Raw genomic sequence first — 23,842 nt, forward strand, 5'->3', positions numbered from 1 at the left:
GCTTATGGTACCCAAGAGGGGCAAACTTAAAGCTTGAAGGATTTACGGATTCCGATTGGTAGGGAGAAAAAGTGGATAGGAAGTCCACTTCCGGAGGGTGCCAGTTTCTTGGGTGCTCTTTGGTGAGTTGGTCTTCCAAAAAGCAAAGTTGTGTATCTCTCTCGTCCACCGAAGCTGAATATGTGGCGGCCGGTAGTTGTTGTGCACAACTCCTATGGATGAGGCAAACTTTAAAGGAATACGGTGTCATTTGTGACAAAGTGCCTCTTTGGTGTGACAACGAAAGTGCCATCAAGATTTCTCTCAACCCGGTGCAACACTTCAAGACGAAGCACATTGAGATTCGGTATCATTTCATCCGGGATCACATTAGGCGAGGAGAGATCGAGCTCGAGTATGTCAACACTCATGATAACCTTGCAGATATTTTCACGAAGCCCTTGGATGAAGCAAGATTTCGCGAGTTAAGGCATGAGCTAAATATCATTGATTCGAGCAATGTGACTTGAACCCTTGCACACCCCACCCCACTCAACTTGGTGTCTAGCTTAGATGTAGGCATGGATATAGGGGGAGTGTTGTTCTCTCAATGAACTTTCCCTCCCCCCATTATGCATAAAACGATCAACTCTTTCACATTAGCCATTTTTGATGGTACCTGTGCCTCAAAGACGAGTTTTGGTCATGGGCCCAAGGATAATTCTTCGCGGTGCCATACCAATTAACTCAAACGTAGGTGGCTCCGGCCACCGCCCTCTCCTGAGAGAGAGGCCAGAGCTTGCTCTGTTTCGTGTGGTTGTTTGTATTTGAGTGGTTTCTGTTCAGTTGTGTGTGTGTGTGTGTGTTGCCGCGTCGTTCCTCTCGTTCCTTTGGCCTTGCTTTCCGTTTTTTTTAGCGTTAGCCGTTGGTCTAGAAGCCTTGTGGTTGCTGAAGCGGTACTACCGCTGGTGGCGAGTGCGCGGTACTACCGCTCCTAGCGGTACTACCGCCCTCCAGCGCGGTACTACCGCTGTGAGGCGCGGGCAGGGGGTTATATCGGGGGAAGGGGGAGTTTCTTCTCCCCCATACCCATTCACTCGCCCCCTTCGCCCTGTTTGTCTCTCTCTTCAGCAACCGGCGCCGCGAGAGGGCTCCGGCGGATCTCCCTCTCCAGGGCGCTCCTCTCCGTTTCCTTCGGTGGAATCGATCCCCACCTTGTCCTCTTGCCATGGATGCCGGTATTGCCCCCGTTCTCTGTTTCCTTTTTTCTAGATTTCCAATCTAGCGCTTTAGGGGCAATAGCAGTTGCATCTCTAGATTTTTGTCCAGATCTAGGCTTGAGTAGGATGGAGAATGCTTCTAGACAGTTTGGATTAGTGTTTGGTTGGAGTATTTTTGAATTTGGTAGGACGGTAGTACCGGATGTAACCACGGCAGTAGGAAACTGTTGTTTCCCCGCCTCCAGCGGTACTACCGCTCTCCCAGAGCGGTACTACCGCTTAGAGCGGTACTACCGCTTGGAGCGGTACTACCGCTCAAGGGTCATGGTACTACCGCCCTTCTACCAATTTCCATCATACTCCTACCTCTCAGTGATCCTCTTTGTTCGTGTTTTTGGCTTATGCTCGTTCTTTCTGGTGGTTTGCGTGTTTGTGTGTGTGGTTCCAGGTGATGAGGTTCCTGAGCATCAGGCTTGTCGTGTCAACCCCGGTCGTGCCTCGTCCAAGCGCTACCGCACCACTAAGCCCTCTGAGCCTGCCGGAGGATCTTCTAGTGCTCCACCTCCTCCTCAACTGCAGAAGAAGCCTGGGGTCAAGCCAAAGTCAGGCAAAACCGTGCCAGAAATGCCGCCCAAGGAGTTCTGGGCAAGGCGCCGCCACAACCCGTATGAGGTCGACCAAGATTCCACTTTAGTCAACCGTCCGTTCTGGAACAGGTTCCAGTTTGCCATCTACTTTGATGTTCTCAAAGCCAAGAAGAATCTCTATGTCAACGTGCACTCCATCGACACCGAGCATATGGAGAACGATCCTGACTACTTTGGTGAAGCTCTTCAGATGTGCACTCAACTGAACATTCTCGGGATCATGCAATTCAACAAGGACTATGATGCTGATATTGTGGCCCAATTCTATGCCACGGTTCATCTTGGGACTGATGAGGACAGGACACTGACTTGGATGACAAATGGCAAGTTGCTTTCAGTCAAGTGGAAAGCTTTCATGCAGTTGATTGGGGTGGAAGATCTAGGTCTTGAGTCTCCTGTCGGTTTTCGCCCCCACTGTCGCGCCAATGCCACTCACAAGCAAGCTATGTGGCCCTACTGCACTCTGAGGATCAACCCTGAGACGAAGAAGGAAACTTATGAGCTGCCTACCTATCGGGATATTCTTCACCGTATCTTCAGAGAGACTCTTTTCCCTCGCATCGGGAATCTGGACCAGGTTCACTCTTATCTCGTGGACATGCTTCTCTTCTGTCAGCGGGAGAAGGGGCAGAACACCAGAGAGTCCTTGGATATCTCTCATGTTATGTGGTCTGAGCTGGTTTCTGCTATCTTCGAGCGCAAGTGCCCGATTTATGGTCCGTTCATTATGCTGCTCATTGAGAAGGCCTGGGATCGTGTCTATCCCAAGGTGGTGCTGGAGATTGGAGAGTTGGTTTCTCACGATGTCAAGAGTCTGAGGAAGAAGGATAACTGGGGCACTCAGGCCCCTAGGACTAGAGTTCCGTCATCTGCTGCTGCCATGGAGACTGAGGAGGAGATTGGGGCTGAGGCTGAGGATGAAGATGATGACTACGTGCCTTCTGAGGCAGAGCCCTCTTGGGCCAAGAAGCTCAAGATCAAGGTGAAGAAGCTGTTTTTCATGGAGTCTCACGGTCAGTACATGACTCATGTGGCTGAGAAGAAGGCCCGAGGTCGCCACAAGGAGCTCATGCGTCAGATGGGTGCTATTGTGATTAGTGGTTTTGAGGATCAGCTTACCGAGGAGGAGGAGTGGATTCAGCAGCACTGCCCTTGGACTGATTCTGATGCTGAGCACTTCCCGGCTGGCGATGGTGGCGCAGATGATCCCTCTAAGATCTGATGGGTGTCCCTCGTTTGCTTTCACCTGGAGCCGTAGCAGCACTCCCTCTCCTTTTTGGTGTCTCGATGCCAAGGGGGGAGAGAGTTTAGGGATTTGTGCTTTGTGTCTTCCGTCTTCTATGTTTGTGTTTTCGCTTGTTGCTTTATTTGGTTTGTGTCAGTGAGACCTAAGTTATGGTTCTGTCTGTGAGACCTAAGCTCGAGTCATATGGTGTGAGACATATGCTACCTTACCTTTCCAGTATCATTATCTATCTATGTCTATCTAGCTTATGAGTTGCATGCTTATCATGTTATCTATACGTTGCTCTCATATATCTTGCTTAGGTAGTTGGTCTCTAAAATGTAGGGGGAGCATTGATCCTGGCATTTGTGTTGTGCAGTCCAAAGCACTTATCTAGGTAGCACACTTCCAAGGGGAGCCCTTCTACATTTTAGGACGGTTGTGTTTTTGCGCTTATCCTATATCTATCATATTGTGCAAATCCCGTATTGTCATCAATCCACCAAAAAGGGGGAGATTGTAAGGGCATATTTATCCCCAAGATGTTTTGGTGATTGATGACAATGCTTGTGCGGACTAATCGTGTGCGTTTAGTTCTTTCAGAGATTCATCCATTGGCACAAGACGATTTCCTCCCCTCGGTGTTGTAATTCAAGACGGTGCAGCTCCTTCGTTTCGTTGTTGATGGACTAGTTTCGTAGGAGTCACCGTACTATCAAGAGGGGATCCGCTTTGGTAAGACTTGGGTGGAATCACACGTACACATCCTTATCACACCCGTCGTCTTTCCTTCTGCCTCTCTGGAGCTGCCGTTTCCCCTTTGCTGTGCTTTGCTCTGCCCCAGCGGTAGTACCGCGACCCACAGCGGTAGTACCACCGAAGCTCCCCAGCGGTAGTACCGCTCTCAGAGCGGTAGTACCGCTCCAAGCGGTAGTACCGCTCTCAGAGCGGTAGTACCGCTCCAAGCGGTAGTACCGCTCTCTGAACGGTAGTACCGCTTGGGGTTTTCGGCCGTAGTACCGCTGTGCGTCTGGGCTACTTCCGCCTCGATTCTTGAATGAAGTTTTTCGTGTCGGGTTTTGCGGCACTAAGGGCGGTAGTAGGAGCGGTAGTACCGCCCTAAGCGGTAGTACCGCCCTTCCCAAGCGATAGTACCGCCCTGGGGTCAGGGCCCCGCCAGCACGGCAGTACCGCTGGGTTGAGCGGTAGTACCGCCCTTCCCTAGTGGTAGTTCCGCTCTGTGCGGGGCTGGTGAGTGGGATAACGGTTGGATTGTTCCCCCCACTATATAAAGGGGTCTTCTTCCCCAAAGTTGACCTACCTCTTTCCCCCAAAGCTCCATTGTTGCTCCAAGCTCCATTTTCGCCCGATCTCTCTCCCTAGCCAATCAAACTTGTTGATTTGCTCGGGATTGGTTGAGAAGGCCCAAATCTACACTTCCACCAAGAGAAATTTGATTCCCCCACTTATCCCTAGCGGATCTTGTTACTCTTGGGTGTTGAGCACCCTAGACGGTTGAGGTCACCTCGAAGCCATACTCCATTGTGGTGAAGCTTCGTGGTGTTGTTGGGAGCCTCCAAGTGTTGTGGAGATAGCCCCAATCTTGTTTGTAAAGGTCCGGTTGCCGCCTTCAAGGGCTCCAATAGTGGAATCACAGCATCTCGCATTGTGTGAGGGCGTGAGGAGATTACGGTGGCCCTAGTGGCTTCTTGGGGAGCATTGTGCCTCCACACCGCTCTAACGGAGACGTACTTCCCCTTAAAAGGAAGGAACTTCGGTAACACATCCTCGTCTCCACCGGCTCCACTCTTGGTTATATTGTCCCTTTACTTTTGCAAGATTACTTGAGTTATATCCATTGCTTGCTTGTGTTCTTATTGTCTTTGCATCATATAGGTTGTCCACGTAGTTGCACATCTAGACAACCTATTTCATTGCAAGGTTTAAATTGTTAAAGAAAAGTCTAAAATTGTTAGTTGCCTATTCACCCCCCCCCCCTCTAGTCAACCATATCGATCCTTTCAGACGTCCGGGGTTCTTCGGATGTCCGTAGATTCTATTTTGTGGTCGCTGGCATGGTCGTCCGTACTTCTTCGGATTTCCGTAGTTTTGGTTCTGGTGGGGAAGTCTCGAACGTCCGGAGGTGGCCGGTCGTACGAAGCCTGGGAGTCGTCGGACGTCCAGCCGCTGTAGCATGTGTTGGCCTGGTTTCCTTGGGCTGGCGTGACCTTCAGGGGCCGAACGTCCGGTGGGGTCCGGTCGTTTGGAGGCTGTAGACTTTGGGCAGCTTCTTCTCTTGGTCCTTGTACTTGGCGTCCTTGCTAGCTCGTCCGTTGGATGTGGTGGCTCCATGGCTTTCCTCTAAGTACCTGATCATGCATAGCACACACGTTGGAGGTAGTAGCCATGTCTCACATGTATAAAGTGAAGGTTCGGAGAGGAGCGAGTTCACCTTCTGTCTAATGGCATATAGCTGAGGTCTTGTCATATGTCCTCTTGGGGTTTGGAGAGTAGTCGGAGTGTACATGGGGATGAACGTGGGATGCTCCACATCATCTCCCCCCCCCCCTGGGAAATATCCGACCTCGGATCGTGATCCTCATCACCATGGAAATGGTTGTCGTGGACGAACTCGTAATTGGACGTAGATGAAGACATTGTGCAATCCAAGTACTCTAAGGTGTCTCCGGAGTGATAGACATGCAAAAAGAGCAAACACAAGCGACACTCAAAAATACAACGGTTAGCGCACACAAAGTGTCCATCATGTAAGAATGAGTCCGTGCGGCAAGATAGTGCGTGGAAAGGCACAAGATGCTTATCCAAAAGATGTAGAATGAGATGTAAAGCATTCATGGGAGCAAATGCAATCATTGTGTACACAAATGTGTTATGAATATGAGCAATGCAACCACGGTGCAAAATGATGTCATAAAGGGATGGTGTATCAAATGCATGAACATGGAAATGGATGCTCAATATGTGTATATTATCATGCAATTGATGGTCGACAATATGATCATGATGTATGAAAATGCCATCAAGGTAGATCACAACTAATTTGCTAAGGAAGTGAACAAGCTCATATATCGTGGATGACATGGGAATACAAGATGCAACAAGGCAATCATAATGTGAGTCAATCCATGCATAGGGTGCAAACTTGTGGTGAGTATGATATGTCCATCGAGCATGACATGTATGAGCACAATCAACAAATATGGAGGTGTTGGTGTACCAATGCTCGATGTCATGGCATGAGTGGAGTTCTGAAGGTGCATCCCATAAGCGCGAGCGCTCCTCAATGTGATGGTCCATAGAGCCAATCTCCAATGTCGCTCTTCCATCCAATATATGTATCATGTAGACAAGAAGAAGGAAACAACAATGAAAGAATGACCCATCCAATATGCATAATTGAGGATGACTCAAAGGGAAGGAGTTCACCTTTATGAGGATATCGAAAATGTTGGTGTCACGCATCTTGTAGACCGTTGCATGACCAATACGGCTCATCATGGTACCACCTTGTGAATCCTTCAAAACGAAAGAACATGACAAACACTCGGAAAAACAAATGAGGTTAGCGGAAGTGCAAAACCTATCATTCGTGTGGTAAGATACCAAACAAGTGTATGCATCATGCTCATCATAAGAAAGGACAAGGGAGCATTTCATAGTATGGAGGCATAAGATGCGATAACAACCAAACGCAATAGTCTCAAGTAAACAAGCATGCATCACAAGTAAGGTGTCAAAGTCTCCAAGATCAATAAGCATGGTATGGTTGCACTCAATACAAGTGGGTATGAAAGAGGCAACTAATGGACACAAGAGACAATGATCAAGATATATCATGTGAGAGGCATGAGCATATATGTCATCAACCCAAGAAAGCAAGTAATAGTGGAACATGGGTGATGCAACATAGCAAGCAATCATAGCAATCAAGTCAAGCAAGCTAGTAGTGCGAAGATGCAACCTACTAGAAGGAATCATGGCAAGCATGTCATGTGTGCAAATAGTGGACATGAATAATGCACATGACATATCACAAGCATGCAAGTGAGATATGAGAACAATATCATCAATGTATTGGCGAGAGGCCATATGTAAATAGCAATGGGACATCATGACTCTCCCAACACAACAAGCATCAATAGCATGGGGCACATGATAAACATGGCAATAGCAACAAGGACCTCCACCAAGCATGCAAATACACATAGGGTCAATCATGGGTAGATTCAAGCAAGGTCACAATTGCATGGCAAAGGCATAGAAGCAAGTATAACATGCAAAGTGAACATGGTAAAATGAGCATAAGGGGACAAATGGTATATAGCCCATAGTCGTGTGAGAGCCAAGTAGAATAGAAGCGGGTAGTCCTTGCGCGAAGGGAACGGTGGTAAGGACAATTCATGGGATCCCAAAATGTCGTTGCTCTCAAGAGCTCATTTCGTCAACTCTTGGGATTGAGAGGTTGATGAGTCTACATGAGTACCTACACAAAACAAAGACAAAGACAAAATTGTGTGTGCGTGGTATATGTACACATCATCCATCATGATGCACACGTGCATGTGTCGGTTAGCACAAAATATCCAATGCTCAAATAAATGAGATGCATGGTATAGAAACATGTCATCCATCATGAGAGGTTTGTTATTATGTATGCCATAATGGAGACTCAAAGGATGTAATGCATCATGAGAAATATCTAGAGCATGGTTATACATGGAATGCGTATGGTGCAAACAATCATGGAAATCATGCAAAGGATGGGATGAATCAAAATCTCCAAACATGTATGAGGAAACTATGGGGGTCTCCTCATGTGCATTAATGGGAACATCACATGGAGAATATTGACAACATCCAAAACAATGCATAGTTGGAACAATTTGATCATGGCATGGCATAGTAGATGAATTGCACAAATCATGTAAAGGAAGCATGGCAATATCATCACATGTAAAACAAAAGACAATGACCATCATCTCGTCATCTATGTCATAGGTGCAAATGGGATTGATTTTAATGGGGCATGCATAGTTACTATGTTGAGATTGGAATGATGCAATATGGGAGATCTCACTCATAGCATATGACAAGTTCAATGGTTTGTCAAACATGATGTGACCAAAAGAATTTTCACATGATATCCTATGAAGCATAGCATCACAACTAGGAAACTCAACATGCTCATCATCATATTCATCATAAATGGGTAAGTGAAGGCATGAAGAAGTCACACTAGCATGAAGCATGGGAATAGGTGGACCAACATCATGCAAGCAATCATTGTCAAGAGAGTCCACTAGTGGGACAAGAGAAGCACCATCACCTATGTTACTATTGGAGCATCGCTCATGTGTTGTAGGTGAGGTGTTGAAAGTCCACCCATTGTCATCTTCATCTTGATGGAACCATGTGGGGGTGCATCATCGTCCACCATGGCCATCGTCGTCTCCATTGGAGGTATAGACTCGTCGAGGATAGGCATGTCGTCATGTAGGAGACCTAGCACCAAAGAAGAAAACACACTAGGAGTAGAGGGTAAGTCGTTAGAAATCATAGTGGCCTCACGTGCCGTGTCAACTACCTCACTTACTAAGTGTTGTGGCTCACTCACTCCCTCAAGGATGCTCTCACTCATATGGTTGGTGGAGTCACTCAAATGGCTCTCAACCTCGCATAGGATATGTGGCATGCACTCATGTGTGGGGCTAGTGGTGGTCACACTCATCCTCTCATAGGAAATGCTCTCAATGTCACATATGGTGGAGTCACTCATCTCTCTCATGGGGTGGTGGCTCTCCTCACATGACAAATGGGGCATCTCGACATATGTGGGTGTTGGAGAGGTGTAGGTGCAAATGTCCCCATGCGCGGTCACGTAGCTTGACTCGGGGTATGAGTCCAATATGGGCACCATCTTCATGTTGTTGAAGAGGTTCGCGCTCATCGCCGTGGTCGAAGGGGATGGCCCTTGCTCGACCTTCTTGTCACCGTCTTGGTGTTGGAGGCCCATATGATGTGGCACCTCATAGCTCGTCTCCATGACCGAAGGGATTTCCCATGCTCGGCCATCTTCCTTGAGGGGCTTCCGAAGATGGAAGTGTCACCCTCGGTTGTAGGTAGTCGCCTTGGACTTGATGAAGTCGATGTAGGCGTACTCGTGCGAAGTAGGCGAAGATGTCGTACGTCCAAAGGAGAAGATGCCTTGATAGCACTTGGCGAAGATGCCGAAGTGGTTGTTGTAGCCGTAGCTCCGTCTTGGTGGTGCTCGTCTCGTGTCTTCTCTTTTTCTCATGAAGCTTGGACTTGGCGTGAAGTAGGGCTTGTTGGGACTTGTAGGTTTGTGCTTGTGGAGCATCTTCATAATGATGGTGTCGTTGTCGCGCTTGAGCTCGTAGTAGATGTCATTCGTCATCGTCGTGTACATGTTGCTTGGAGGTGACTTGTCCTTCATGATGATGTTAATCACGATTGTGACGGTGGTCATCACGAAGATGTGGACGTGGACGAATTGCACTTGCATCATTTTCGCGCTCCGAAGACTTGTGGCTTGAATGTCGCCGCCTTGAGGATGATGAAGGGGAGGTAGACTTGATCAAGGCCCGAATCTCCTCCATCCTTCCATCTTGCTCCTCTTTATGTGCGGAAAGCTTCTTGTCGATGTAGTCCCTTTTCCTTGCTTCGGAGTGACGAATGTCGATGGAGATGTTCTCGATGCGCTCTCGCAATATTGATTGTGCGCCTTGCATTTGTCGTTGTAGATCGAAGATGGACGCTTTGGTGATGCAGTTGTTCACGTCGTCGTTGTTATCGTAGACCAGAGAGGAAATGCCTTGCCTATCCATCACAAGATTCGAGCAAGTATGAGTGGGAGAAAGAAAAGAACTAGACCAAATGTACCTTGACAGATGTTGAAGATGGATCAATGATCACTCAAATGTGTAACAAGGAAATAGCATAATTGGTACCAATTCTTGTCGGTTCTCACACCTACACAAGTAAAGCTTATGGTGGAGCTCCGTGAGGATAGTGGCACAAAAAAATGATGCAAAATGTTAGCAAGAGTCAATAATGTTGAAAGAGATTCACAAATTCGCAAGTGAAACAAGTAGACCAACAGCAATATGAGGCACACGGAAACACACACACGGATAGATAAATGGGGTCGTGCAACCAAGGAATGAGCACAAAATGTGGAATCCACGGAAAACGCTCGTGTTGCACAACTCAAGAGAGATGCTAGCATGATTTATCTAAAGGCGGATACGACACTTGTGCACAACCTATGATATGCAAAGATAAACTTTCTATCCCAAGTATGCTATGTATGTATGGTTCCCGGTGTTTCTCATGAGATGATCCAAGATGATCGGATATGACAATCTTAATGCAATGTGGTATGATGCTATGGCACTTGCTTACAAGCTTCTTTGCTCTCTTTATTTTGCTTAAAAGCTTTATTTCTTTTCTTTTCTTTTATATGGCCACTTTTGCACAATGCACAAACCAAGATAGCAATTGTATAATGCGGGAACAAACTTGTGGCACAAGAGATGATATGATGATACCAATATGATATGGATGTATGCTATGGGAAGTATGGATCACTAATGTGCACAAGTAATGTTGCCGATAATACTCAAATGGCTAGTCTCGATAGGCAAGTGACGCAAAATGGGCTAGGGGTTAACAATGCAATAGCAAGGGGAATATACAATGGAGGGATACCACGATACCAAGATGATATGGAGGTTACCGTCCATGGTGATGATGAGTGGCGGTGTTCTTGATGTAGAAACCAAGATGATGTAGACTCGTCCCTAAGTAGCCGAAACACCTTAGGAAACGTAAAAACCACGAACTCAAAATCTCAACGTCAAATGTCAAAATGGTGGTAGCGGAGAGCGGAGGTGGTTTGCACTTGGCAATTTGGGGTGGAATGATGGGCTATACACGTGTCGGAGTTGAAGTTGTTGTCCCTAAGTAGCCGAAACACCTTAGGAGACACAAGCCACAACTCAAACAAGCTCAAACAAAATTGGGTTATGTTGGGTGGTCGGAAGCAGGGGCGGAGCCAGGAAATCGAGCCAATGGGTTCATGACTGATTTATTGTGAAAAATTAGTATGGCATAATTAAGTACAGTGTCCAATCTCACACTGTCATAGAAACGAGAGGCTAGCACCCAAATACAAATATGATAGCACTTATATTTATACATTGAAAACAAAACAATATAAGATTTGCAAAGAAAAACAGCAAGACATACCAGTTGGATGATATTATAAAAATCTCTTGTTTACATATTGTGAATAGAGTAATTCCAAAAATAACTTCATAGCTTCAGGTGTAGCTTCTCCTTCCCGAAAACACAGGCAAAATAGTCAAGTTACATTGAAAGTGTATAATACCATAAATCAAAAGAAGCATGTACAATCACTCACATTACAGTGTGCTCCCTTTCTACCATTCGAGTCAATTAATTATCAATGCATCACTCACAACTTGCCCCTCATTATGATCTGTCAAAAAGGCGGCAACACAAATAATAGATGAATCATCTCAATATCAGTTCTCTATATAGATGGATTTTTCTCTTTTCGAAATCTGTAAGAGTACTTACATCAACGACGTTTGAGGCATTTTTACCTGCATCTAACAGGTGGCCTTGAAGTGCCTACATCATAATCTGAATCTGGTGATTGGTTTCTCTGTGAGAAATATTTCTCCACCGCTGAGATCAATCAAAGTTCAGGAAAAGTTGATTAGAAAATTAGGGCAAAGGCTAGGCTAAATAGAACATGCATAAGAAGAAGAATATGTGCTGATCTATTAGTATCTTGAATTTGTACTGCAAGCTGACCTGCGGTTGCTTTCTTGGGGATGGCTAGCGAAGACTAGGCGATGCGTCGTCGTCGTGATAGGCGAACAAGAGGGGAAGAGGCGGATTAGAGGGAAGACCGCGACAAGTCTTGACGAGCGAGAGTCGTCGATTCACAACACATCTGACCTGATGCATTACGAGTCATCTTTTTTTTTGAGACAATGCATTACAAGTCATCATCTAACGCACGGACGGGACAGTAGCAGTTTACGTATGGGCCTTAGCTGGGTTACTCCCGTGAAGATTTTTTCCGGACAAAAAGGCTTTCGCTTGTGGATTCCAAATTCCGATGGGTGCAACCTGGATTTTCTAATGGGTTCACGCACACGATAACCTACACACGCGTACATGGCAGTAGAAAATCATTGGGTTCACTTGAACCCAACGCCACAATGCTAGCTCTGCCCCTGGTCGGAAGTGTATGGTGGGCAAGGTTATGTGGAAATGGTGGTGGTGGTTTATGAAGAAGCAATCGTCCCTAATTAGCCGAAACACCTTAGGAGACTCGAATCACTATGGGGAACAAAAATTGGTTAGGTTGCGGAAGTCGGTGGTGGTATAGCGGATGATGTGGTTGAAGCCCTAGGCAAAGATGCCAAAATTCACAAACTGTGATGGAGTCAAATAATGTTGGTGGTATTTTTGTGGGATGGGGGATGTCAATAACTTCAAAACGAGCTAAAGAACGTCAAAATCGGAGTTCGGATGAATTAGTTATGGCCGAAACAAGAATCAACCGAAGTCAATATCTACAGGTTACGGACGTCCATAAATGGACGGATGTCTGGTCGCCGGACGTCCGGTGGTCTCGGAAATCCGTAAATTTGGTTCGGGTTAGGGGTTCCGGTTTTCCAGGAAAGGTCGGACTTCCGGTCGTTCTTGGGGCTCCGGACGTCCGTAAAATGCCGGCCGTCCGTTGGGTCGGGGTCAACGCGAAATCCGAGATCCGGGGCGTGATTTTGAGCGGAAAATGGAGATTTCAGGGTCAAAATTGATGAGATTTCGTGGATGAAAGATGGGGAAACTTGGGGAGATGCTAGATCCACTCAAAACCAAGCAAATCCATGGATCAAAATCAACAAAAAATCATCAAACCAACAAATCACAAAAAAATTGGGGCTATTTTTGGTGGGGATTTTTGGATTTAGGACGAAATCAACAAAAATCAAGCTAGAAAAAGAAGGGTACGGGCTCCAAAAACGTGATCAACGTGGCTCATGATACTAAGATGATGTAGGGCGGAACCCTAGGGGGCGATCTTTTATGTTTGGAGAGGATCCCTACGAGGGGCACGAAGAACACGAGGAGGGGAACGAAAGAAATCACGGGGAAAACGCAAGAGAAACACTCAGCCGACTAGAATAAGGTCACACATGCGCTAGATCATCGAAACACAAGAGATACACGATCCAAATCCAACAAAGGACGATACATAGGGTAACCGGTTCTTCTCCGAGAGGAGGCCTTGAATCCGCGAGGGGATCTTCTCGTAAAGGGGTCTTGAATCCAGGTGGATCTTCTCCGAAGAGGCCACGGTCTCTCACGAGGAGTAGATCCGTATGGATGAGCAAAGCTCTATCTCTAAATGAGCTAAACCAATGCTAACCCTAGCTAGGAGGAGGTGGAGGAGTATATATAGTCTAGAGCCACGAAGGGGTAAGTGAGGGCAAAGGGGTACATGGGCTCGGCCCAATACACTGTGCACAGACAGGGTCCGAACGTCCGTAAGGCGCCGGTCGTCCGGGAGCTCGCGGGGGTCCGGACGTCCGGAGTTCTTCGGATGTCCGTAGATTCTGTTCTATGGTCGTTGGCACGGTCGTCCGGACTTCTTCGGATTTCCGTAGTTTTGGTTCTAGTGGGGAAGTCTCGGACGTCCGGAGGTGGCCGGTCGTCCGGAGCCTGGGAGTCGTCGGACGTCCGGCCGCTGTAACATGTGTTGGCCTGGTTTCCTTGGGCTGGCATGACCTTCAGGGGCCGAACGTCTGGCGGGGTCCAGTCGTCCGGAGGCTATAGACTTCGGGCAGCTTCTTCTCTTGGTCCTTATACTTGGCGTCCTCGCTAGCTCATCCGTTGGATATGGTGGCTCCATGGCTTTCCTCTAAGTACCTGATCATGCATAGCACACATGTTGGAGGTAGTAGCCATGTCTCACATGTAGAAAGTGAAGGTTCGGAGAGGAGCGAGTTCACCTTGTGTCCAATGGCGTATAGTTGAGGTCTCGTCATATGTTCTCTTGGGGTTTGGAGAGTAGTCGGAGTGTACATGGGGATGAACATGGGATGCTCCGAATCAAAAAGCCTAAGCTTGGGGATGCCTATGGCACCCCAATATATTCAAGGACAACCAAAAGCCTAAGCTTGGGGATGCCCCGGAAGGCATCCCCTCTTTCGTCTTCATCTATCGGTAACTTTACTTGCAGCTATATTTTTATTTACCACATAATATGTGTTTTGCTTGGAGCGTCTTGTATGATATGAGTCTTTGCTTTTTAGTTTACCACAATCATCCTTTCTGTACACACCTTTTGGGAGAGACTCACATGATTTGGAATTTATTAGAATACTCTATGTGCTTCACTTATATCTTTTGAGCTATGTAGTATTGCTCTAGTGCTTCACTTATATCTTTTTAGAGTAGTGTGGTGGTTTTATTTTGTAGAAATTATTGATCTCTCATGCTTCACTTATATTATTTTGAGAGTCCTTTAGAACAGTATGGTATTTGCTATGGTTATAAAATTGGTCCTAGAATGGTGGGCATCCAAGTTGGGTATAATAAAAACTATCATAGGAAGTGAATTGAATACTATGATCAACTTGATGCTTAATAATTGTTTTGAGATATGAAGGTGGTAATATTAGAGTCATGCTAGTTGATGTAATTGTGAATTTAAGAAATACTTGTGTTGAGGTTTGCAAGTCCCGTAGCATGCACGTATGGTAACCGTTGTGTGACAAATTTGAAGCATGAGGTGTTCTTTGATTGTCAACCTTATGAGTGGCAGTCAGGGACGAGCGATGGTCTTTTCCTACCAATCTATCCCCCTAGGAGCATGCGTGTAGTGCTTGGTTTTTGATGACTTGTAGATTTTTGCAATAAGTATGTGAGTTCTTTATGACTAATGTTGAGTTTCTGGAATATACACACTCTTACCTTACCATCATTGCTAGCCTCTACGGTACCGTGCATTGCCCTCTCTCACCTTGAGAGTTGGTGCAAACTTCACTAGTGCATCCAAACCTCGTGATACGATACGCTCTGTCACACATAAACCTCCTTATAGCTTCCTCAAAACAGCCACCATACCTACCTATTATGGCATTTCTATATTCATTCCGAGATATATTGCCATGCAACTTTCCATCGTCCCGTTTATTATGACACGCTTCATCATTGTCATATTGCTTTTTGCATGATCATGTAGTTGACATCGTATTTGTGGCAAAGCCACCATGCATAACTTTTATACATGTCGCTCTTGAGTCATCGCATATCCCAGTACACCGCCAGAGGCATTCATATAGAGTCATACTATGTTCTAGTATCGAGTTGTAATTCATAAGTTGTAATTAAATAGAAGTGTGATGATCATCATTTTTTAGAGCATTATCCCTAACAAAAAAAGGCCAAATAAAAAAAGCCAAAGAAAAAAAAGAAAGGCCAAATAAAAAAAGGCCCCAAAGAAAGAGGGGGGGCCAATGCTACTATTTTTTTCACAATTGTGCTCAAAATAGCACCATGGTCTTTATGATAGAAAGTCTTCTATGTTGTCATTTTCATTTACTAAGTGGGAATTTTTCGTTATAGAACTTGGCTTATATATTCCAACGATGGGCTTCCTCAAAATGCCCTAGGTCTTCATGAGCAAGCAAGTTGGATGCACACCCACTTAGTTTCTTTTGTTGAGCTTTCATACATTTATAGCTCTAGTGCATCCATTGCATGGCAATCCCTACTCCTTGCATTGACATCAATTGATGGGAATCTCCCTAGCCCGTTGATTAGCCTCGTCGATGTGAGACTTTCTCCTTTTTTGTCTTCTCCACATAACCCCTATCATTATATTCTATTCCACCCATAGTGCTATATCCATGGCTCACGCTCATGTATTGCGCGAAGGTTGAAAAAAGTTTGAGATTACTAAAGTATGAAACAATTGCTTGGCTCATCATCGGGGTTGTGCATGATGAGAGCATTCTTGTGTAACGAAAATGAAGCATGACCAAACTATATGATTTTGTAGGGATGAACTTTCCTTTGCCATGTTATTTTGAGAAGACATGATTGCTTAGTTAGTATGCTTGAAGTATTATTATCCTTTTGTCAATATGAACTTTTATTTTGGATCATTTGATCTGAACATTCATGCCACAATAAAGAAAAATACATTGAGAAATATGCTAGGTAGCATTCCACATCATTCTGTTTTTATCATTTACCTACTCGAGGACGAGTAGGAATTAAGCTTGGGGATGCTTGATACGTCTCCAACATATCTATAATTTTTTATTGTTCCATGCTATTATATTACCTGTTTTGGATGTTTATGGGCTTTACTTTACACTTTTATATCATTTTTGGGACTAACCTACTTATCGGAGGCCCAGCCCGAATTGCTTTTTTTTGCCTATTTCAGTATATCGAAGGAAAGGAATATCAAATGGAGTCCAAACGGAATGAAACCTTCGGGAGCGATCTTTTTGGAACAAACACAATCCAGGAGACTTGGAGTGGACGTCAAGAAGCAGCTGAGGCGGCCACGAGGGTGGCCAACGCGCCCAGTAAGGGTGGGTGCGCCCTTTTGCCTCGTGGGCCCCTCGTGGCTCCCCTGACCGACTTCCTTCGCCTATATATATCTTCGTACCCCGAAAACATCCAGGAGCACCACGAAAACCTAATTCCACCGCCGCAACCTTCTGTATCCGCGAGATCCCATCTTGGAGCCTTCACCGGCGCTCCGCCGGAGGGGGAATCGACCATGGAGGGCCTCTCCATCACCACCAAGGCCTCTCCGATGAGTTGTGAGTAGTTTGCCACAGACCTTTGGGTCCATAGTTATTAGCTAGGTGGCTTCTTCTCTCTCTTTGATTCTCAATACAAAGTTCTCCTTCCTCTTCTTGGAGATCTATTCGATGTAACTCTTTTTGCGGTGTGTTTGTCGAGATCCGATAAATTGTGGGTTTATGATCAAGTTTATCTATGAGAAATATTTGAATCTCCTCTGAATTCTTTTATGTATGATTGGTTATCTTTGCAAGTCTCTTCGAATTATCAGTTTGGTTTGGCCTACTAGATTGATCTTTCTTTTAATGGGAGAAGTGCTTAGCTTTGGGTTCAATCTTGCGGTGTCCTTTCCCAGTGACAGTAGGGGCAGCAAGGCACGTATTGTATTGTTGCCATCGAGGATAAAAAGATGGGGTTTATATCATATCGCATGAGTTTATCCCTCTACATCATGTCATCTTGCTTAATGCGTTACTCTGTTCTTATGAACTTAATACTCTAGATGCAGGCAGGAGTCGGTCGATGTGTGGAGTAATAGTAGTAGATGCAGGCAGGAGTCGGTCTACTTGTTGCGGCCGTGATGCCTATATACATGATCATGCCTAGATATTCTCATAACTATGCACTTTTCTATCAATTGCTCGACAGTAATTTGTTCACCCACTATAATAATTATGCTATCTTGAGAGAAGCCACTAGTGAAACCTATGGCCCCCGGGTCTATCTTTTATCATATAAGATTTCAATCTACTTTTATTTGCATCTTTACTTTTCCAATCTATATTATAAAATATCAAAAATTTATTTATCTTGTCATATTATCTCTATCAGATCTCACTTTTGCAAGTTACCGTGAAGGGATTGACAACCCCTTTATCGCGTTGGTTGCGAGGTTCTTGTTTTTTTGTGTAGGTGCGTGGGACTTTTGAGGAGCCTCCTACTGGATTGATACCTTAGTTCTCAAAACTGAGGGAAATACTTACGCTACTTTGCTGCATCACCCTTTCCTCTTCAAGGGAAAACCCAACGCATGCTCAAGAGGTAGCATCTGGCATTGCCTCCGTGTCAATCCTGGTCCTTGTGGTAGGGTTCGGGGCCGGATTAGCATGTGCATGGCCGGCCAGGTCTCCAAACACAGTTTGGCGTACGCTCCTCATACGATATGGCATCGCAGGAAACGTCACTGTCCGATCTATCCACTGAGTGCATGTTAAAAAATTATACCTCTTTGATGAAGGAGAGGGCTCAGCGGTATCATCGTTTGCCTTTCTTTTCAAAGACTCTCCCTATGCAAGCGTCGTCTTCTTAGAGGACGCCTTTGCCGTAGTACGATGGAACAAGCGTCGCCCTTGGGAGCACGATACAGAGCGGTGGGTGAGTCGCCAGGGGAAACTCTTTTTGAGGGGATGTCTCCTGGGTACTTACATGGAAGGAGGGGAGAAGGTCGGGGTAATCATCTATAATGGACACTTCCATGACGTTGTAGCTCGCCTGATAAAAGACTCCCTCCTTAAATTCTATAAATATATCCAGATCCTCTTCAAATCCAGGATCTAGGTCTCGAATATGGTTCTCCGGCTGTGGAGTAGGGCTGTAGATCCCTGCGACGACCTTTCTCCATTCCTATTAAAGGTAGCCGGATTAAGTTCGACTAAGCATAACTAAGGAGAAAGATTGAGTGAGGCCCATGATCATAAACTCACCCAGTCAATGGGGTTATACATGGAGAAACCTTCTCGGCATCTAAGGCGAGTGAAGTCTTCCTTCTCCCCTTTGTAAAGATAAGCCAACATGGCGGCTAAAGCGGCAAAATTGTCCGGACCCTTGCGCCCACAGCGTGATGCGTCGTCCTTCCCGCTGTAATGCCACATGGGAAGCCCTCTGGATTGGAGTGGCTGAATGCATCGCGTTATTAAAATCGCCATTACCTCGACTATAGACAGTCCGGAGTGGGCGAGTATTCTGATCTTGCTCACTAGCCTCTTAATCTCTGCATTGTCTTCTTCCTCAAAGCTTCGGGGACGCCAACTGTCACGCTTCTTTAAAGGAGTAGTGGAAAGTTCGGGAAGACCGCGCCGGATGGGGTCCGGGAGAACAACATCTTCAATGTAGAACCATTTCGAGGGCCACTCTTCGGATGCCTTCTTCGGAGTGCCGGACAGGTATCCTGTTCCAGCTATGCGCCATACTTTGGCACCGCCCACCTCGAATATGGATCCCTTTTGGGAGCGGGGGACGAGACAAAAAAATTTCCTCGATAACTCGAAATGGGCCTCGCATCCTAGGAACAGCTCACAGAGAGCAACAAAGCCCGCGATGTGCAGGATGGAGCCCGGCGTGAGAATGTGCAGTTGGAGGCCGTAATACTCCAGGAGACCTCTGAGGAAAGGGTGAATCGGAAATACCACGCTTCTCAGTAGGAAGGAAACAAAGCACACTTGCCCCCCTTTAGTAGGATTGGGGAAGTTCTCCGCCAGGGCTTCGCCATTGATGGAAGTTAATCCCGCCCAAACGAGGACTAGATCGGAGGGAGGGATATATCTCTGCTTCTAAAGCTTGGTCAACTGGGCGTGGGATATCGAGCATCTCTCACAATCGCCTTTTTAAGGGCCGTGGGGGCGCGAGGAAGAACTAGGAGCGCCAGCCATGTTTGGATGCTTTCCTATGGCAAGATCTAAGGATTTTTGCCTTGTGAGGAGTGGCATGTGAGATTCAATCTCTTTAAATAGACTCCTTACCTACGTGGTCAAGGGATTACCTGTAAAATACTTAGACCCTTCGTATTTGTTTGACATGTGGAGGCCGAGGCGACGGCAGCACAGAAGCTGAAGGGTATGGTATTTAATATAAAAGCCGAACTATACGAAGTACAATGGGGAACCCGCCTTGCAAAGCCGAAGACACGAAACCGGATACAACATCGTCATTGAAGGCAAGTTCGGGGGCTACTGAGGGATTCCTGGATTATGGGGTCCTCGGGGAGCCGGCCTATGTGACATGGGCCAGACTGATGGGCCGTGAAGATACAAGACAGAAGGCCTTCTCCCATGTCCGGATGGGACTCTCCTTTGCGTGGATGGCAAGTTTGGCGTCCGAATGTGTAGTTCCCTTTCTCTATAAACCGACTTTGTACATCCCTAGTCCTCTCCGGTGCCTATATAAACCGGATGGTTTAGTCTGTAGGGGCAATCATAATCATACAGGCTAGACATCTAGGGTTTAATCATTACGATCTTGAGGTAGATCAACTCTTGTAACCCCTATACTCATCAAGGTCAATCAAGTAGGAAGTAGGGTATTACCTCCATTAAGAGGGCCCGAACCTGGGTAAACATCGTGTCCCCCGTCTCCTGTTACCTTCGATCCTCAGACGCACAGCTTGGGACCCCCTACCCGAGATCTGCCGGTTTTGACACCGACACCCGGTACCAATCCTGCTAATTACCTAACCGATGATGTAGAGTTTGAAATAATGGAGGCGGACGAATTCAAATACGAGTACGGGAAGCCTCTCTTCAAACCTGATCATCCACCTCTAACAACGATGATGTGAAGATTGCATGAATGATACATGCAAAGATGCAGGCAGTCTGGGAAGGATACTGTGACGCTGGGAGTTAAAGAGGAGCGCGACCTCGTTGAAATGGATCTGTTGTCTATTGAATTTGACGAGTTATTCCAGTTATACAATCGAAAGGCCCTCGACAAAACACTCATGACTTGCCACTGTCTGTAAGTACTACTTCTGTAATAATTAAGTCTCTATATATAGCTCAGCTCTTTCATTGCATGTATATATAATTATCCTTGCTATATTATGCAGGCTAAAGATCGGCGAATGCAGAAAAGCGGATATCTATGAATTGAGTTCATTAACCCAAATATCATACATGAATGGACGGTCAAACACAATGTCGCAAAAACCAAGGACAACTTGCTACAATTGTTGCTTAAAAATCAAAACAAATATAAAATAATCTTCCCTTACAACTTCAAGTGAGTGTTACTGTCTTGTGCATATTCGGTTTCCCTTACTCAAGGTTAATTATAGTAATGTAATTGATGAGTGATGCATGCGTGCGCAGATTCCACTTTATTTTGCTAGAGATTAAGCTTGAAGCCGGAATAGTATCTGTCTTAGACTCGAGAAGAAAAGATCCCCAGGAGTATGCGAACATGACTGAGATGCTCCAGAAGTAAGTTCAATCGATCATTATTGCAATATATCGGCAACTTTGTTCATTTCCTGATATCAAGTAAGTATTCTCTTTGTCTGGCAGGGTTTAGAAAGAGTTCCCCGTAATTACGATGGGACTGCCGACGGAGCTGCAATTTAAACACCCAAAAGTAAGTACTACTAGCTAGTTCCACGCATCTCCCATTGATTCTAGCTAGTTTCATCAATACCATTGAGCATGCTTGATTATCAGTTTGGTTGAACTCTATTTCTCGTAAAGTGCTTGTGCCAGGAAGCCGGGAATGATTTTTGTGGATACTACGTTTGCAAGTTCATCTACAACTCGACGACCTCTAAGCGGGGCTACTCTGAAAAACAATATAATGTACGTAAACAAAAGAATTCATAATTTTATTTTATTACCATCATTTGTGTTGAGTTTCATTCATATATATGTATTGACCCACTTCTTTAAATTAGATGTGGCAGATGCGAGATGAACTCCTACGACATTATCGCATACAAGCTATTCAAGAGGAATTGGTGGGATTCTTTCTTGACCATGTCATGAATAGAGCCGAAGAATACCATGTGGAAGTTCAAATAGACCTTAGGTGTTAGGGTTTGTAAGAGATCTTATATTGTATATATGTAGCTAGTAGCGTCGGATAGATATACGAAAACTTGTTGTTTGACCAATCTCTCAAAGAAAGAGGGGTCACTTCTCTTTGTATATGTTCATGACGATCTTGTGTACTTAATGGTGCCTTCATTTGCTTACTAGCTGCGTGTCGAGTTTTCTCTATACGTATAGTAGCTAGCATCAACCAAGCACAGAGATAAAGAGAGGTCACTTCTCTCTATTAGCTAGCTAACACAATATATGAAACCCCTACATTAACCCTCCAAAAAACTCTAACCCTCCCCCCTTTCAAAAAAAACAGCTCATGCCATATGTTGACGCGTGGATGCCTTTTGGTCACGGTTGGTATTACCAACCGGGACTAAGGATCCTCCTGCCTGAGCGCCCCGCAGCAGCCACGTGGAGCCCTTTCTGTCCCGGTTCGTAAGTGAAGGGGGACTAAAGGTTTTGGGCTTAGTCCCGAACCTTTAGTCCTGGTTCCAGAACCGGGGCTAATGGGCCTCTGGAACCGGGACAAATGACCTGTTTTCTACTAGTGGAGGGGCAGAAGGGGAGGGGGAAGCAATGGGAAAATGGAGGGAAAGTGGGGGGGCAAAGGCCTGTGTGTCGCCGACAAAGCAGACCCACGCGCCTTTTGGCTTCGGCTGGCACCCCCAGGGGCCTGCGTTTCGCTCGGGTTCGCCGGCTGTTATTTCTGCCCAAACCGGGGATACACAAGGTCGTGGGAGCGCGACTGGGCCGATTTTTCGACGCCGGCGCTAAAAAGAGCCATGTGGGGCATGTCACAATCCAAACAGCCCTCTATATTCTTTCCCCGCAAAAAATAAAATAAAAAAAATCTTCTCCATGCTTCCCCCGCAGAAAAAAAACTTATCTATGCTTCACGGGATCATAGATCCTATTTCAATATTGTTGATTGATTGCCATCCAAGTGAGCGACCTTGGCTTGTCGGTTTGTGTTTTTTTTCCTCAAATAATAACGCCCACACGTGTGGCACAAACCAACATGGCCCAAACACCTTCATTACCATTCATTTTTTCACGTCAAAATGGATGGCATCAACGGAGATCTTTTTAGTTTTCGGCCTAAAAATGTTCTATCACCTAATTAAAAATTCAACTAAAAATCCGTTTTCACCATTAGATCCATCTCGACGAGATCTTCAAAACTAGATCCCATGTTGATATGTTTCGATGAAATTATTTTTGGCCAAAAGTTGCCATGATGTTTACATTGTAGTTGCCATGTGTCAATTTTAGTTTATAGATCATGACAACTTTTGTATTTTGACCGTGGCAATTACAGTACTTTGACCATGAAAGTTATTTTTTGTATGAAACATGGCAATTTTAAGTGCATGTATCATTGCAATTTTAGTTTGTGGTTCATGGCAAGTATAGTTTCTTAATTCCATATTTTATAATATGTCAAAATTTACTTTTAAATGTAGAAGAAAAATAGATGAAACATATCATGGTAACTTTAGTGTAAACACCATGGCAATTCATGTGCAATAGACATGGCATCTTTTAACAAAAAAGTCGTCAAAACATATTGATATGAGATCTAGTTTTGAAGATCTCGTCGCGATTGATTTAATGGTGAAAACGGATCTTCGATCGGATTTTTCATTTAAGAGATACCTCTTTCATCTCAAAAAATTTGTCTTAGATTTTTCTAAATATGGATGTATCAAGTCACATTTAGTATTAGATACATCTATATCTAGACAAATTTAAGACAGAAAGTTTGGGACGAAAAGAGTAAAACATTTTAAAAATTGAAAATCCAAAAAGTTTACCACATACATGCATGCAGTGACATGGCGCAATCTGTGTATTGTAGGACGTGTGGGTGGGTGTTGCTCCCACCACACGCGTGAGCGTTGTCAGCGTTTTTTTTTATTTGCTAGGGTAATCGTGGTGTAGCGAGTCTTAATCGACACTTGCTCTGAACTACCCGATCATTCACGGACCCCACACGTATGTCTTTTGCAGATTTCGTGCGTGGCCCAGCACCTCACACCTTTTGCAGTTTGGCAC

The sequence above is a fragment of the Triticum dicoccoides genome, chromosome 3B (genome assembly GCF_002162155.2).
Source record: "Triticum dicoccoides isolate Atlit2015 ecotype Zavitan chromosome 3B, WEW_v2.0, whole genome shotgun sequence".
Lineage (NCBI taxonomy): Eukaryota > Viridiplantae > Streptophyta > Magnoliopsida > Poales > Poaceae > Triticum > Triticum dicoccoides.